Source organism: Tupaia chinensis, unplaced genomic scaffold (genome assembly GCF_000334495.1).
Source record: "Tupaia chinensis unplaced genomic scaffold, TupChi_1.0 Scaffold144240_1, whole genome shotgun sequence".
Taxonomy (NCBI): domain Eukaryota; kingdom Metazoa; phylum Chordata; class Mammalia; order Scandentia; family Tupaiidae; genus Tupaia; species Tupaia belangeri.
In genome coordinates this window covers 82,428-96,019 of record NW_006204098.1, presented here as the reverse complement: position 1 = coordinate 96,019, position 13,592 = coordinate 82,428, and positions in this window count along the sequence as shown.

The following is a 13,592-nucleotide window of genomic DNA, read 5'->3' as shown; positions in this document are numbered from 1 at the left end:
GTGTGTGTGTGTGTGTGTGTGTGTGTGTGCCCCAAATCCTCATAGGAGAACGGAGAGGAAGGAATTACAACATCATCACCCACCTGAGGGGTGATTTCTCACTTTCCCCATCATTGTCTCTCTCTGTCCCCCAGAATTACAGGCCCTATTTCAAGAACTTAAAAAAATTATTATTTAAGTAAAAATATGCATTATGTATAAAGCTGCTTTGTTTAACAAATATAGCCATATGACTTGTCTTTAACAAAACTTTGGGGGACCAGCAGGTGGTGTGAAGGTTAAGGTGCCAGACTCCCACATGGCTGACTGTGGTTAAAATCCCAGACTTGACAGCTAGCTTCCTCACTCCTCCCACCTATCTCTGTCTGGTGACTATAGCAAATTAAAATAATACTAAATTAAATTAAATTAATAATTTCAAAAAAATCCTTTGGAATTGTCCCTTTTAAAGATACTGAAATTTTCTCATTACAGATGAGATTGTTTAAATTTGTATGATTAGCAATAGACATCTGGTTGAGCCTCACAGGCACAAGAAGCCATATGGGAAAGCTCTGGTGCCTTTTTCTTTCTCTCATTAAAAAATAAATATAATTTTTTAAAGGAATAGTTGGCACCAAATAGGTACAGAGTCATAATATATTTTACCCTTTATAACACTGAGGGCTATGCTAATTTGTATTTAACTCACAAGTTCATATTATGTGTTCTGCAGCTTTACTTTGTACTATGAGCACTGCCCTATAGGCAATGTATTTCCAGAATCCTCTCAGGGTACTTTTTCATATATATATATAAATAACTGATGTATATGCATTATACATATTTATGGATTTCAGTGTGGTTGTTCAATACATAAACACAATGTATGATGATCGAATAAGATTAATTGCATATAGATCACCTCAAATATTTATGATTTGTGTTGGAAACATAAATTGTTTTACATTTTTGAGATATACGGCAAGTTATTCTTAACTACATTAACCTCAGTATGCTATTGAATACAATAACACATTCCTTTAGCTATCTTTGTCCTTTGTTCCCCTTCCCCCTATTCTTCTCATTCACTAGACACTAGCTAACCCACTATTTCTTTTATTTTTGTCTTTTAAGCTTTTGATATAGGGTATGTGAATTTTTCCAGAGAGAGACAAAGAGATACAGAGAGAAGGAATGTGAGAAATCACTTTCCAGGAAGGATGGCTGTGCCACATTTCCCAACCTGAGTTTCAAGCTTCCAGTTCTGGGACTGGAAATGCAATTGGTCTTGTGGAATTCTAGCACCTTAACCACCGTGTCACCTGTTGTCCCTGTAACTCACTATTTTTGCTTGATACATTCTAAGTTCACATATAAATAACACCTGTAATTTTTTTGTGTGTGCCTGGCTTTGCAGTTATAGAGGAAATTCTAAAATTAGAATGAAACCACAGAAGGCACTGAATGGCCAAGTCAATCCTAAATTAAAAAATCACAACAAAGAAAAACTAGAAGAATTACAATACCAGGCTTTAAGTACTATACAAAGATCTATGAACAAAAGTAGCTTGGCAAAAACAAAACAAAAAACACAAATAGGTACATAGACCAATTTAACAGAAAAGAAAATCTGAAAATTACTACAATTTTTACTCTCAACTGATTTTTTTAATAATTATTTTATTTATTATTTTGAATATCATTTATATTGGTTTTTAATCTGACCAAAGAGAGAAAGAGAGGGAGAGAGAAAGCAAGCCACCAGATCTTGAACTCAAACTTCAGTAGACAATGTGGGAGTCCAGTGCTCTCAACCACCATACCATCTGCCAGCTACTGATGGTCAACAGTGATACCAGAATCATAGACTGGAGAGAGACCAATACTTTAAAATGGTGCTGAAAATAGTCAGTATCTATGTCATAAAGATTACAAACTTAAATGTAAGACACAAAACAGAACTAGAGAAGAAAAAATTAAGGAAAATGCCTCAGGTATTGATATGAACAAAGATTTATCAAAGAAGATCTGAAAATCAGAGAAATCAGAGGGAAAAAATAAAAAGAAACAACTTATATTACAGCAAACTAAAATTTTTCTGCCCAGGAATTGATCAACAAGAAGAGACACCCTGTAGGAGAGGGTAAAAGTACTTTCCATCTCTTCATCTGCTGAAGGATTAATAAGAAATTCAATAAACCCAACAGAAAAAAAATTCTGATTACAGAATTAAGTCAAGACATTAGTAAATACTTCTAAAGAAGGCATACGATGGCCAAGTATGTGAAAAAATACTCAGCATCACTAATTACCAGCAAAATATAAATCAAAGCTACAGTGAGGTTTCACTTTACCCCCATTATAATGGATTTTCTGTGAGGAAAGAAAACTAACAAATGTGAAGTGATAAAACATGATTAACTGCAAAGTTGAATCACATGGTAAGGTTTAGAGTTACATCTTGAGATCTCACTGATGCACTTGGCATACTTGTATCAGCAATCTGGGGCTGGCTGTGGCTGAGGGTGTCTCAATAATATGTTGAGACAGTGGTAGCAGTTTGTTTCTCTGTCTATGGCTCTCTCTCCCCCTCTCTTTGTCATTTTTATTCATAAAAATAATAAAATTTGAAACAGCTTTTTTTTTTTATAGAAGGGTTGCCATAGGGCACATGTGCTTGCCAAGGAGACAGAAACAGAGGGAAAGTGAGAAATCACCACAGCAGGGGGGCTAGCCATGCCACAATCCCTTCTACTCCATTCTCTTCTAAGGGTTTTGCACACACACACATACACACACACACGTGCTCAGTGTAATTTATAAGCTGTCAGGTCCAGACTGTGGTCAGTCATGTGGGAGCCAGCACCTTAATCACCTACTAGCCACTTCAAATTAATTTTTAAAAATAAACAATGCTGGGCTAACAAGTGGTGTGGTGAAGGTGCTAGGTCCCACATGGTTGACTGCATGGTTGAGGTCCCTGACTGGGTGGCTTAAAAAGTGCACCAGACTTCTGTGCACACCCACCCAAAAATCTCACAAAGACAATGGAAGAGAAGGGATTGTGGTTTGATATCCCTTGGGGGGGATTCTTTCTCATTTTCTCTTTCTCTCTCTCTCCCACTTATTTCTCTCTCTTTCTGTCTCTCTCCAGTGGCAAGTGCATGTGCCCTATAGCAAAATCTAAAAACAAAACAAAACCTGACTAACTGCATTCTGAGTCAATAGTTTGTAGTAGAGCCTGTTATCAAAGACTACACAGGAAGTTCCCTGAAGGACCCTTGAGCATGGCCACTGTTCCTCATCCTGTCATGGCTGTGGAGGAGTGGGGTTGTGCCCCACCTGAAGATCAGCAAAGGTCTGCGAGGCCAAGAAGGCCAGGGAGGTGTGAGTAGAATGCCTGAGATGGCTATGTCACTTTAAGTGTTCTCATCATTGAGTGGGTCTCACAAATCCCTGAGTCTCCCTCTGGAGGCTGGATCATCCTTAAGCCAAAAAAGAACCACTGTGGAGGCTTTTCTGGGCTGGCCTTGTCTCCTTAGTTTAGACACGGCTCCTGAAATCATTTCTTAGTCTCTCTCTCTTTCTTTCTCTTTTTCTCTGTTTTCTTTCTGTTTCTTTTTCTTTCTTCTCTTTCTTTCCTTCTTTCTCTCTCTTTCTTTCTTTCTCTCTCTGTCTCTTTCTTTCTCATTTATTTTTCTCAGTAATTTGCTTTTTAATTATTTTAAGTCTTATGATGACATAACAAGAAGAAAGAGTAGGGAATGTATTCACATTCAGTGGAGGCTGTGATGAAGAGGGGGAACTGGTCCGGGGAGTCAGGTGGGGAGGGTCATGGAATTGGATGGGTTGGGGTGGTAGAAAGGTAGATGGTTGGGGAGAGGGGGAAGACAGAGGCCATGAGTCTGTCAGAGTTGGGAGCAGGAGACAGAGGATTGGGATAGAGAGGGAATTTTTAATAAGGAAGGTTTATGTCAAAGAATGAGCCCTTTTTATTGTTCTAGGTGGACTACAGAAAGGGGCAGGTGATATTAAAATTGAGAGAAGAAGCAAGAAAAAGTTTTTGGATAACAGTAGGGATATGGAGTAAAACAACATATGCTAGCAAAAGGAAATAGAATAGGACAAAGAAGATGCAGATTATGTGGTTACACAGGCACATATGAAGGTAAAAAAAAATGTTGGGTGGGGACTGAGTACGGGAGTGGGGATGGTACAGGATAAGGTGGATAAAGAGGGCGTAAGTTGTGGCTATAAAGGAGAAGATTAGAACATAAGGGAAGAGTAAAGTTATTAAGTACAGGGTTTTACCTTGGAGATTTTGGTAGTCTGTAGGTGCCCATCTTCTGAGACAGTCCAGAGGAGAGTTTGTCCAGAGTTCGCAATGGCTTCCTGTTTGAAGAAAAGAAGCTTTGTTTTGGTGGTTTTTACCAATACTTTGTAGGGTGTTAGGATTTTAGGTGAAGGGATTTCAGGAAGGTTTGAAGGGTTGTGTTCTAGGTGAGGAGTTAGCAGGGTTTGAAAGGAAGAGTTTAATTTGTATCTTGGGTGATTATTAAGTAAAGTACATGTTTTAAGAAAATCCACTTGTAAAGTGCAGGGTTTTTCAACAGAGAGAATTATCTTAAAGGTATTTTTAATAAGGCCATTGGTACATTCTATCTTGCCAACAGTGGTAGGGTTATAAGGTAAGTGGAAATTATGTGATATATCTAAAGAGGAAAGGAAATCTTACAGGTCTTTAGAGGTAAAATGGGAGCCTTGATCTGATTCGATTAGAATGGGGAGGCCCAAAAAGGAAAACCAGCTGGTTAGTCCTTCAATGGTGGCCTTAGCTGTGGGGTGAGATGATGCATAAGTAATACCTGTGTAACAGTCAACTATGGTTAGGGCATATTTTTGTGTTCAAGGTATGTTTAATGGTCCGATAAAGTCCATCTGAATTTCAAAGAAGGGGATTGGAGTATAGTGGATATCTGCTGGGAAATTAAATTAAAATTTTTGGGTGTTGCTGCAAATAAGGCAGCTAGAAATGCCTTCAATAAGAGAATTGGTGGAAATTGGAGGTTTCTGATATCAAACCAGGTGTGTAGTGCATTTTGTTCTGCACGTCCCAAGAATTCATGTATGTCTCTTACTAATTTGGAGGATATTTCTAAAGGGATTGTCTGGTGCTCATCTTTTGTCAATTGCCATTTTCCAGATGTTTTGTCCTTTTTCAGAGTAATAAGGGGTAATGGTTTTCTGTCTATTTTGTGATGTGAAAATTTCAGGTGTGTGTGTTCTGTGGGTTCCTTTTTGGAAAGCTTGTCTGCTGTGTCATTGTGCCTATGTGTGGGGGTTTTGCATTGAGTGTGTGCTGATATGTGGGTTACTTTGATGGAAATAGAAGTGGAGGCCTCAGATAGTTTAAGCCAGATATCCTGTGACCATAGGGGTTTGCCATTGATAGTAAAATTGGTTAGTTTCTATTGAGAGGACCATGTGGTGAGACCTTGAAAACAGGCCATTGAATGAGTAAAGATGTGTATAATGGGTTCTTTATGTTGTAGTGCATATTGTGTGTCCTGACCTGGGGGGACAGCCGAACAGGTTTCCTGAGTGAAGGAGTGAGAGCCGGGACAAGCGGCGTAGTGTTACAGCACGGAGACAACAGTGTCATCCGTTTATTGTGGGCAGCACGGTACAGCACAGAGACGACGCAGTGTCGCGTCATCTACTGTGAGCAGCACAGAGACGACACGGTGTCACAGCTCTTCAGGGTCGTCCGGAGATGATGTAGTGTTACAGCTCTTCAGGGTCTCCCAAGTTGTCTGGAGACGATGCAGTGTCAGCTCTTCAGGATCTTCAGGGTCGTCTGGAGACTGCGCGGTGTTTCAACTCTTCAGGCTCTTCAGTTGTGGTCTTCCTGGTCGTTGTCGTCGTCTCGGTCGTCTGTGTCATCTTCTCGGTCGTCTGTGTCGTCTTTTCAGTCGTCTGTGTCGTCTGGCTACTGTGGGCCAGGCATCGTGGTTATATACACTCTGGTGGGTTGTAAACGGTGGGTCATGATTGGTTGTAAATGGAGGACTGTGATTGGTTGTAAACGGTGGGCCCTGATTGGTTGTTAACGGTGGGTTATGATTGGTTGCTTTTGGACCAATCATGAGGTGCCGGATATGCAAATTTGAGGGATTCTAGTGGCCAATCAGAGCAAGGTTTCGAAGGTCAGGTTTTTGGAAGGGAACCAGTCATGGTAATTGTTTGCTCTCTGAGAAACCTCGGCAGACTCGCTGGTGTGCAGCTTCCCACAATTGTGTTGTGATCCAAATGGCCATGCATTCAGTGTGTTGTGCGGATTTATCTGTGCCTTCTGCCACAAGGCTTTTTACCAGTGCCAGGGTTAAAGGTGGCTGCTCTCCAGAACATTCAGCTCCCCACTACAGAGGGTGAACTGTCTGTAAACCAAGCATTATGGAGACTGCTATTCCATACTTTAGGACCTTTGGGAGCTATAGGAGCCTCAGTTGTGGAGGTGTGAACTCTGGATTGAGGAATCCATTTGGTTCAAGGTTTCCATTATATGCATGGTTTATGAGGGTCAAACCAAGCAGAGATACTGAAAATGTACTATTTCCATGCCAGTACTTTGTCATCAATTTGGGTACCTGCTAATTCTTTGGTATCTAGTTGTAACCATGCTTTCAAAGGCACAGTGGTACGAATAATAATGGTATTAGATTCATGAAGATGTTCTGAATGTAAGAAAGCAGTGTAAACCAACCAGATGGTCTTCTCAAGGAAAGAGTATTTGTGAGTAGAATAAGGAAAGTGCTGTGAATAAAGTGCCATAGGTTTGTGAGCATGATCTTTAGAGCTCTTAGTGAAAATGCTCCAACAGGTGTGCAATAAATGGAAAGTGACATCTAGAGTGATAGTATCACTAGGTTGTGAATAAGCTAGTGATTTGTAAAGATCGATGTATGACTGTACGGCTCTGAGGGCTTGTTCTTGAGTGGGACCCCAGCAAAAGTCAGGATTTCCTAATGACATGGTATATGAGTTTTAGGAGGATAGATAGATATGGTATATGGGTTCACCAATAGCCGAAGAGACCAATCAGGCATTGTGTTTCTTTCTTAGTAGTGAGTACCTTAAGAGCTAGGAGCTTTTCAACTACTTTGCTGGTATCTCCCTACCAGAGGAGTTCCAATGGATTCCTAGAAAAGTGACTGAGGTGCCTGGCTGTTGTATTTTATCAGGATTAATCATCCAGCCTTGAGACTGGAGTGTGGAGACTAATTTAAATCTTGTTCAAGGTCTGAGAAGCAGTTGTTTAATAAAAGGATATCATCTATATAAGTGTATTTGATTGAAGAATATTGGGTGGTGTCTATGGCTGCAGATAAGAGGGAGTGGGCAATAATGGGGGAATTTTGTAACCTTGTGGTAGTCTGGTGAATCTGTATTGTGGGCCTTTCCAGGAGAAGGTGGTGTATGGATGAGATTGGGTGTCTAGGGGTATTGCAAAGAACATATCACAAAAGTCTATTGCTGTGGCATATTTTTTATTTAACGATTAAATAGTATCAATTAATTTCAGGACATTTGGTAATGTCCCTGGGATGTCAGGTGATAATTCATTGATTTTTATATAGTCTACCATAACATGGTATTTTCTGTTAGGTTTGAGTATCGGCCAAACAGAATTGTATTCATGAGAGTAGGCTTGTTCAATGATGCCTTCTTTCAGTAAGGTGTCAATCTGGTTTGTAATCTCCAGATGGCTTCTTTGATTGATGGGATATTGTGGAGTAAAGGAGGGTGTACATGGGGTTGGTAAAATTATAGGTTCTGTGGCTGCGGTGGCTAAGTAGACTGTATATTTTTAAGAAATCCTAAGAGTGATATTAGTAAGGAGGTATGGGAGAGTATCCATTCCTAAAAGTTCTGGGGTTGCTGTGTTAGTTAACAAGGTGGTATTGAGGGTGATCTCTCTAAATATTATGGTGGTGGGTATTTTAGTAAGGATGATAGTTTGACCTGTGATGCCTTATATGGCTATGGAAAGTCCATTTGGTGAGCAATCTAATCTTACTAGAGAGACTTGGGATCCTGTGTCTATGAGGAAACATTTAGGCAGGGGGATTTTATGGAGTGGAATGATAAGCTTAACTGTTATATAAGGTCTATTATCAGGCAAGGGGCCTTGTATTTCTGCTGTACGAGGAGGCGTAGCTGTTAATAGCCTCCCCTCTTTGAGTTTTTTGGGTTTATAAATGATTTATAAATTATTTGGTGAATAATTTCTAGGTTTTGGCTCCTTCCCCTTAAAGGGGTTGTTTTGGTTAAAGCTGAGTAGGAGATACTGTGGTCAGGAATTTTGTTTTGGTATTGACTTTTGGTTTTGGTATATTAGATTATGTTGTCTCCAATTTTGAAATTGTTGCCTTAGATAGTTTGGTCTTGAAGGAGGAATATTATATGGGGGACAGTAATAAGTATTTCTGTTTCAAGTTCTTGGGGGTGTCCTATCTGTTGGAATTTCCTAGTGAAAAAGGAGTATTATTGGGTCTGGGTGAGATCTTGATGTAGCATTCATCTATTTTATATTTCATAGGGGGTTTGGCAGCCTGCTAGCAGATTTTATATAGACATTTGTTTCTTAGGATGTGTACCTTTTACTAAGAATTTTATGATGGCTGCTATGAAATCTCATGACTGCCAGGGGCCATTCACGGTGTATATGGTTAATAGTGTAGCTATTTTTTCTAATTCTGCTTTAACTTGGCTAATATCTTGTCATTGTATTTTAAGGGTATTATTATGTAGATCTATAATAGGGAAAGCTGATCTCCAAGCTAGTTGTATCCAGTCCCATAGGGAGTGTCCCTTATGATCAATCAGTAGATTGCTTACTGTGGCTTGAAGCCAGGGATTGACAGTGGAGCAAATTCGACTCAGTTCTTCCGAGGTTAGTTGTATAGAAGCAACTCTTTCTCTCTGTAATTTAGTAAGCCAATTAATGTCAGTTTGATTAGTTTCTTTAAATAGGAGCTTTCAGATATCCTGTAATTCTGTGTCTGAATAGGGCTGGAGAATTAGTTCTTGTTCGTTTCCTCCGGGTTTGATTATATATTTGTTAATTACCATGGGGAAACTCTGAAAAGGGCTTTCATTAGTTTTTACTGTTTCTAGGACCTTAGTAACTAGTTACTTACCTTTTTGCAGTCCTGATCTACTTGTTCCAGTGCACTTAATAGTAGAGAAGTTAGTTCGGGTCCTTTTACATGGGCAGCTAGGAAACCAGTATTACTAGGATCTTTTAGATTGGGTTGACCTATGTTTACTGGTTTATGTAGTCCTCTTATCATAAGTATTTTGTCTAAGGGTTGCCAGTGAAAGTCCAGAGCAGTTGCAACTGGGTGAGTCTGTCTCCACCTAAAGATGCACCTAAACCAGTCTTTGATACCCATCCTTGAAGGTCAGTTGAATGGCCAATCCAATCCGTACAGCCTGAATGGGTAGATCAAGTTGGGTTGCCTCTCTGGACAGGAGGCCCTGCCCTTAGCCTAAATAATATCAAGGAGCTCCTGATTCTCTGAGTCACAAGCTCGAGAAATATTTGCACACTTAAATTTGCAATTCTCAAGACCTCACTTAATTGCGAATACACAATTCTGATACCAGTTACTATTATGAGGACTTATTTTATTTGCCAGCTTGACTCTCATGGCAATTTGAATAGTTCCAATTTTAGTGTCATGATAATCTTCAGTGTCTCTATGAGAGGATCTCAGTACTGTCCATCCTTTTGACTCTTTTATTTTTCTTTTTTTGTTTTTTTGAGAGGTTTTTTTGCTATAGGGCGTGTGTGCTAGCCAGACAGACAGAGATAGAGAGACAGAAAGCAGGAAATCACCCCTCAGGGGGATGCCCATGCCGCAATCCCTTCTCCTCCATTCTCCTCTCAGGATCTTGGGCACACACGCACACGCACCTGGTATGAGTATAAGCCACCGGGTCTGGGACTTGAACCGCGGTCGACTAGGTGGGAGTCCAGCGACATAGCCATTACACTAACTGCTGGTCCTCATCCTTTTGACTCTTAATAAATTTAGTTCACAGGGATTCAATAGGAAGTCCTGCTGACTATGCTAATTGTCACAAAGAGAGAATGAAGAGTCAAGGTGCGATGTAAAAGTATAGCAGCTTATGGTCCAGGATGGTGCCAAGGACAATAAAGGTTCCCTGATGAGAATCCTACTCCCAGAGAGACAGACATGTCTCAAAAAGCTGTTTTCAAAAGCTTTACTTATTCACACAAGTGGTTACACTCACAAATTATGACAGTTGAGGACTGTCGAGGAATAGACGAGGGTGCCCGTCGTCATAAGCTGGCGACGGGAAATCGTGGCATGTGTTCTGGCACTTGAGCACTGAATCTACAACAAAGTGGACTCTAGACATGATCATAGAGAAGCAGGTGGGCTGTCGGTCAGAGGAGAGAGGCTGGAACTAGCGTACGTTGTTACTGGCGGCTAGCTGGTGCAGTGATGATGTTCCAAGGAGCCAGTGATGGTGCATCCGAGACTAGGGGAGGACTTAATTATCACCATCTCACAGTTTGGAATTTGAGATTGAGGAAGGACTCAATTAGCTCTGTTCTCAGAGGAAAAGTATGTTTTGACCACTCAGAATGACAGAGTAACAGTTCCGAGTAGTGTCTGTGAAGGCCCTGGTTTCATAGGCTACCTGGGCATGTCTAGCTTTCTCATCATGGTTTTGCAGCCGTGGTGTGCTACCTGCGCATCTTACAATTTAGTAGTGTGGTGTTGTTAAATGTCTTAAGTCACAAAATGGTGGTGCTTTACAAAATGGCTTTACTTATGCTAAGCACAATGTAGTTCTATCTTTTTATTTTTTATTTTTTGAGAAGTTTTCGCTATAGGGCGCGTGCGCTCTCCAGACAGACAGAGAGAGACATAGAGACAGAAAGCGAGAAATCACCCCCCAGGGAGGATGGTCACGCCGCAATCCCTTTTCCTCCATTCTCCTCTCGGGATCTTGGGCACGCACGCACACGCACCCAGCGTGAGTTTTAAGCCACTAGGTCCGGGACGCGAACTGCGGTTGACTACATGGGAGTCCAGCGACATAGCCATTACGCTAACTGCTGGTTCCCAATGTAGTTCTATCTAATGTATAACAATTTCCAAGCAGAATATGAGTGATATAGGCCCAGAGAGGAGGCAAAAACGTGGCTTTCTCTCAGGATGATCAGGTACAGGGGTTCCTTTTATGGACTTTTTTGAGACTGACAGACAACATAAATGAAGAGATTTCCATTGGTCCAGCCCAAAGTGGCAGGACATGTGGAAGAGGGGGCTCTATGTTATAGGTTGGTTCCATAATTCCTAAATTGGTGATTGAAAGGTGGGAGGGAAGATCTGTGTCTTGGGAAGAGGTTAGTAACAGAAAAGCTTAATCTGCATCTCAAGGAAAGAGAAGTTCTATGTCTTGGGAAGAGATTAGCAAAAGAATATACTGTAATTAGTTGAAAGTATACATCTCAAGGATACTATGCCAGGGACAGGATGTAGAACTAATCCTGCTAATTTAAAAAATTGTCTGTTAATGTTTGTGGGCCTGACTACTCCAGTCTCTTTTGAAAGGATTTTGGAAAATAGGAAAAAGCAGTCAGACTTTTTTGTCCTCATAACCATAAGCCAGTCTTACTTAAAATAGGACTTTCCAACAAAAATATGCCATCAGTCATTCATCTCAATTATGGTGTAGGAGATAAATTAAATTAGAGTAAACATAAAAAGATAAGGAATGGGTCTGGCAGGTGATGTGGTGGTTGAAGCACTGAACTCCCACATGACTGGGCATGGTTTGAGTCCCAGACCTGATGACTTTCTTTTTCACTTTCCCTTTTTCTCTCCCTCTGTCTCTCGGGTCAAATGAAAAATAATAATAACTTACGGAATTAAATAAAGGAATAATTAATATTTTTAAATTTATTTTTATGTCCTGTCACTTCACATCATTATAGCTTATATGGTGAATTTACCCAACATGAATATACTTTACACGAATCCATTTGAAAAATACCATGTATAATATCAACAGGTAATCATTTATTTCTGTATTCCATAAATGTCTTGCTCCTTTTTTTTTCTTCTTCATTCCTTTCCTCACCCTCTCCTTCTTCTCCCAGGCACTTCCCACACTGTCTCCAGAATCTATTTTCCATATACATTACTATTTCTGGTTTCCACTCTAGAGTGCAGACAGTTGGTATTTATTAATTGGAAATATACAATGTCTCTTTCATAGCTGGCTTGCTTCACTCTGCAGTAAATCTTCCATATTCATCCACTTTCTATCAAATGTCAGGATCTTGTTTTTTTTTATGGCTGAGTAGTATTTCATAGAGTATATATGCCATAAGTTTTTAATCCATTCCTCTGTTTCTGGATTTTGAGTTAGTTCCATATCTTAGCAACTGTGAATATACTATAATAAACATAGATGTACATATACTCTTTGGACTATTATCCTATCCTTTGAGTAGATATCCAGTAGTGGAATTGCTGGATCATAGAGTTGTTCAATTTGTAGATCGTTGAGGAACCTCCATATTGTTTTCCACAGTGGCTGGACCAATTTACATTCCTACCAACAGTGTAGGACAGTTTCCCTTTCACCACAACCCCATCAACACTTATCATTTTTGTATTTTAGTCTTCACCATACTTACAGGGATTGAGTGGCATCTCATAGTGGTCTTAATCCTCACCTCCTTTATAATGAGAGATGTTGAGCATTTTTTCATATGCTTTTTGAATGTTCAAATGTCTTCCTTAGAGAGTATTTTGTTCAGCTCTTTTGTCCATCTTTTAATAGGGTTAATCTTTTTTTTTTTTTTTCAGTTAAGGCACTTGCATTCCCTGTGTATTCTGATTATTAGTCCCTTATCTGAGGCATATTTTACAAAAATTACTCTCCCATTCTGAGAGTTGTCAACTCACATTAATTACTGCATCTTTTGCTTTGCAGAAACATCTTAATCTGATGTAATCCTAATTGTCCATTTTTGGGATTGTCTGTGCTTTGGGGGTCTTATATAAGAAGTCTTTGCCTATCCCAATTGTAAGGAATGGGGCGACTATGCAAGAAAATAGAAATGTAGAGCCTTTATTGGGAGAAGTCCTGGGCGAGATTTGCTGGTCCAACAGAAAGGGAGAGAGAGGGAGGGAGACAGGCAGGAAAAGTCCCATGATGGGGCAGGTAGCAATTTTTTTATAAGGGTATAGGGAGGGACAATGTCTTAGAGAGAGAAACAAGTTCATGCATGGTAAATATTTAGAGAGAGTGCAGACTAGTGTGCCACTTAATGTCTGATAATGTGTGCAGAGTAGAGTCCTTTGTGCAAAGTAGAGCCCATGAGCAGTGTAGACTGCACGTACTATATTCAAGTTAGATCTGAGTGCAGCACAGATCTGAAGACAGGCTAGTTCTGGGTTATATTAGCCAACTGTGGCGTGGCGTCTAACCCCTACATCCAAGGTGCCCAGGTCTCCAGTCTAACATCTCGACTGCTTTGATGTTACAGGGCACTGTTC